Source organism: Mustela nivalis (genome assembly GCF_964662115.1).
Source record: "Mustela nivalis genome assembly, contig: HAP1_SCAFFOLD_451, whole genome shotgun sequence".
Lineage (NCBI taxonomy): Eukaryota > Metazoa > Chordata > Mammalia > Carnivora > Mustelidae > Mustela > Mustela nivalis.
Genome location: NW_028136204.1, coordinates 56,684 through 61,836, shown reverse-complemented (window position 1 = coordinate 61,836; position 5,153 = coordinate 56,684).

The window sequence follows — 5,153 nt, the reverse complement described above, 5'->3', positions numbered from 1 at the left end:
GAGGATTTCGCTCCATGCGGGTATCTTCCACCATGTTGCCGAGACTCGCTCAGGCAAGCAGCAGCAGCATCCCCAAACCCAACTCTGATTTCCCAACGAATGCTGTGCTTTCCTAAGGGAGAGGCCCAGGCAAAGAGGCTTTCGCTGTATGCGGGTTTCTCCCACCGCAAGACTGGGCTCAGGGAAGCAGCAGCAGCCCGCACAACATTTCTCAGCGAATGCTGTGCTTTCGCAGAGTCTTTGGTTTGGAGCGAACAGCACTTCGCCGCTGCTTCCTCAGCAAAGCTTCAGTCGAGTCAGGAAAGAAGAGCTGCGGGAGAGCTGTTGCCTCTTGGGCCTTGCATTCCCAGGCTCCATGTTCGCGCCCGGATTTCACTTTGCTAAGCCGAACTAGGCAGACACAGTCACAACCCTGCAGCAGCGTGCGTGGCCTAGAATGGCACTCTATTCCTAATTCCATCTCCTGCTCTGGTAAGGCTTTGCCTTTTGATCCGGTGCTCGGGCAGACTCGGGGTCAAGGCCAGTGCCTTCACCACAGGAGAGAGGAGGCAACAGGATCCCTGCACACGGCCCGGGCACTGGGATGGGGAACTGTGGGGGACTGTCTCCACTCCTTCCCCGCCGCACCCCCTGTCACCCACAATGCTGCCACATCTTGGTGGAAGATGGCATCTGACTGACCGTTTCTCCATGGGGTTGTTTCTGCAAGTTCCAGGTATGGCACCTGGTGGCAAGCCCAAGTCTGCCCTTGGGACAGGTGGCCAAGGAGATGCTGTCCCCTTGGTAACAGAGGCACAGGACAGGCCTGCCTTCTGCCCAGACTCCTTAGAGTGGAGCACGCGCCCCTGCCCTAGTCGTCCCCTCATGTCTCCTTAGCAGCCAGGCTTCCATCTCTCCGCACAGGGAGCGGGTGACACATGTCTGGCCACCGGCCTGCATTTCGAGCCGCGGCAGGCTATCCTGTTCCCGAGCGTTTCCCGACCCCAAGGCCAAGGGATCCTTCTCTTCCCCGGGGGCGGCGTGCTGTGCCTTCCCCTCACTTGCTCCTGGGGAGCGTGGTGACAGACGTGAGCAACCATGCTTCTCTCTCAGGCAGAAAGGATGCTAGGGCAAAGAGGATTTCGCTCCATGCTGGTATCTTCCAACATGCTGCGGAGACTCGCTTAGGCAAGCAGCAGCAGCATCCCCAAACCCAACTCTGATTTCCCAACGAATGCTGTGCTTTCCAAGGGGAGATGCCAAGGCAAAGGGGCTTTCGCTGTATGCGGGTTTCTCCCACCGCGAGACTGGGCTCAGGCACGCAGCAGCAGCCCCCAAAACATTTCTCGGGGAATGCTGTCCTTTGTCAGAGGCTTTGGTTTGGAGCAAACAGCCCTTCGCCACTGCTTCCTCAGCAAGGCTTCTGTCGCGTCAGGGAAGAAGAGCTGCGGGAGAGCTGGTGCCTCTTGGGCCTTGCTTTCCCTGGCTCCATGTTCGCGTCCTGGGTTCACCCTGCCAGGCCGAACTACGCAGACACAGTCGCAACCGTACAGTAGCGCGCTTAGCCTAGGATGGCACTCCATGCACACTACCATCTCCCGGTGTAGGCATCGCTTGGCCTTTTACTCTGGCGCTCAGGCCGACTCGCGGGCTAGGCCTGTGCTTTCCCCACAGGAAAGGAGAGGTGACAGAATCCCTGCACACCGCCCGTGCACTGAATAGGGAGCTTTGGGTACTGTCACCACTCCTTCCCCTTAAAACCCGGGCCTCCTCCAAGCTTCTACATCCCGGAGGAAGACGGCATCTGATGGCCAGGTCTTTCTGGGAGTTGTTTCTCGAGTTTAGGGTAGGCGCCTGGTGGCAAGCCCATGGCTCCACCACGGTCAGGTGGCCAAGGAGCTGCTATCTCCTTGGGCCCAAAGGCTCAGGACAGGCATGCTTTCTGCCCAGACTCCTTCCTCAGAGTGGAGCCTTTCCCCTGCCCTAATCTTCCCCTCGTGTCTCCTTAGCAGCCCGGCTTCCTTCGCTCTGCAGTGACAGATGTGTCCCTTTCCTTAAGGCTCTTTCCACAGGCACCACCGCGCTTCTCTCTCAGGCAGAGCGGAAGCCCAGGCAAAGAGGATTTCGCTCCATGCGGGTTTATTCCACCGTGCAGTGGAGACTGTCTCCGGCAAGCAGCAGGCAGCATCCCACAGAACCGACTCTGATTTCCCAGCGACTGCTATGCTTTCGCAGAGGTTTTCAGCTTGGCGCAAACCGCACTTCGCTGCTGCTTCCTCAGCAAGGCTTTGGTCGTTTGCTCTGTCGCGGCTGGAAAGAAGAGCCGCGGGAGAGCTGGTGCCTCTTGGGCCTTGTTTCCCCGGGCTCCAAGTTCGCGCCCGGGGTTCACCTTGCTAAGCCGATCTAAGCAGACACAGTCACAACCCTGCAGCAGCGTGCGTGGCCTAGCATGACACTCTATGCCTATTACCATCTCCTGGCGTAGGTAAGGCTTTGCCTTTTGCTCCGGCGCTCGGGCAGACTCGGGGTCAAGGCCAGTGCCTTCACCACAGGAGAGAAGAGGCGACAGGATCCCTGCACAGGGCCCGAGCACTGGGATGGGGAACGGTGGGGACTGTCTCCACTCTTTCCCCGGCACACCCCCGGCCACCCACAATGCTGCCATATCTTGGTGGAAGACAGCATCTGACTGCACGTTTCTCCATGGGGTTGTTTCTGCGAGTTCCGGGTATGGCACCTGGTTGGCAAGCCCAAGTCTGCCCTTGGGACAGGTGGCTAAAGAGATGCTTTCCCCTTGGGACAAGAGGCACAGGACAGGCCTGCCTTCTGCCCAGACTCCTTCCTCAGAGTGGAGCATGCACCCATGCCCTTGTCTTCCCCTCATGTCTCCTTAGCAGCCAGGCTTCAATCTCTCCGCACAGGGAGGAGAGGACTCTTGTCTTCTCATGGCCTGCTGTTCGTGCCTCGGCAGGCTATTCTGCTTCCCGAGCTTTTCCAGACCCCAAGGCCAAGGGATACTTCTCTTCCCCGGGGGCGGCGTGCTTTGCCTTCCCCAAAATTGGTCCTGGGGAGCGCGGTGACAGACGTGAGCAACCATGCTTCTGTCTCAGGCAGAAAGGATGCTAGGGCAAAGAGGATTTCGCTCCATGCGGGTATCTTCCAACATGCTGCGGAGACTCACTTAGGCAAGCAGCAGCAGCATCCCCAAACCCAACTCTGATTTCCCAACGAATGCTGTGCTTTCCAAGGGGAGATGCCAAGGCAAAGGGGCTTTCGCTGTATGCCGGTTTCTCCCACCGCGAGACGGGGCTCAGGCACGCAGCAGCAGCCCCCAAAACATTTCTCGGGGAATGCTGTCCTTTCGCAGAGGCTTTGGTTTGGAGCAAACAGCCCTTCGCCACTGCTTCCTCAGCAAGGCTTCTGTCGCGTCAGGGAAGAAGAGCTGCGGGAGAGCTGGTGCCTCTTGGGCCTTGCTTTCCCTGGCTCCATGTTCGCGTCCTGGGTTCACCCTGCCAGGCCGAACTACGCAGACACAGTCACAACCGTGCAGTAGCGCGCTTAGCCTAGGATGGCACTCCATGCACACTACCATCTCCCGGTGTAGGCATCGCTTGGCCTTTTACTCTGGCGCTCAGGCCGACTCGCGGACTAGGCCTGTGCTTTCCCCACAGGAAAGGAGAGGTGACAGGATCCCTGCACACCGCCCGTGCACTGAATAGGGAGCTTTGGGGGACTGTCACCACTCCTTCCCCTTAAAACCCGGGCCTCCTCCAAGCTTCTACATCCCGGAGGAAGACGGCATCTGATGGCCAGGTCTTTCTGGGAGTTGTTTCTCGAGTTTTGGGTAGGCGCCTGGTGGCAAGCCCATGGCTCCACCACGGTCAGGTGGCCAAGGAGCTGCTGTTTCCTTGGGCCCAAAGTCTCAGGACAGGCATGCTTTCTGCCCAGACTCCTTCCTCAGAGTGGAGCCCTTTCCCCTGCCCTAATCTTCCCCTCGTGTCTCCTTAGCAGCCCGGCTTCCTTCGCTCTGCAGTGACAGATGTGTCCCTTTCCTTAAGGCTCTTTCACAGGCACCACCGCGCTTCTCTCTCAGGCAGAGCGGATGCCCAGGCAAGAGGATTTCTCTCCATGCGGGTTTATTCCACCGTGCAGTGGAGACTAGCTCCGGCAAGCAGCAGGCAGCATCCCACAGACCCGACTCTGATTTCCCAGAGAATGCTGTGCTTTCCCAGAGGGGATACCCCGGCAAAGAAGCTTTCGCTCTATGCGGGTTTCTCCCATCAGGCTGCGAATACTAGGCTAAGGCAAGCAACAAAACTAGCCCACAGAACCGACTCTGATTTCCCAGCGACTGCTATGCTTTCACAGAGGTTTTCTGCTTGGCGCAAACCGCACTTCGCTGCTGCTTCCTCAGCAAGGCTTTGGTCGTTTGCTCTGTCGCGGCAGGAAAGAAGAGCCGCGGGAGAGCTGGTGCCTCTTGGGCCTTGTTTTCCCGGGCTCCAAGTTCGCGCCCGGGGTTCACCTTGCTAAGCCGATCTAAGCAGACACAGTCACAACCCTGCAGCAGCGTGGGTGGCCTAGCATGACACTCTATGCCAATTACCATCTCCTGGCGTAGGTAAGGCTTTGCCTTTTGTTCCGGCGCTCAGCAGACTCAGGGTCTAAGCCAGTGCATTCACCACAGGAGAGAAGAGGCGACAGGAAATCAGAGTTGGGTTTGGGGAGGCTGCTGCTGCTTGCCTAAGCGAGTCTCCGCAGCATGTTGGAAGATACCCGCATGGAGCGAAATCCTCTTGCCCTAGCATCCTTTCTGCTTGAGAGGAAGCATGGTTGCTCACGTCTGTAACCACGCTCCCCAGGAGCAAGTGTGGGGAAGGCACAGCACGCCGCCCCCGAGGAAGAGAAGGATCCCTTGGCCTTGGGCTAGGGAAACGCTCGGGAACAGGATAGCCTGCCGCGGCACAAAATGCAGGCCGGTGGCCAGACATGTGTCACCCGCTCCCTGTGCGGAGAGATGGAAGCCTGGCTGCTAAGGAGATATGAGGGGACGACTAGGGCAGGGGCGCGTGCTCCACTCTAAGGAGTCTGGGCAGAAGGCAGGCCTGTCCTGTGCCTCTGTTACCAAGGGGACAGCATCTCCTTGGCCACCTGTCCCAAGGGCAGACTTGGGCTTG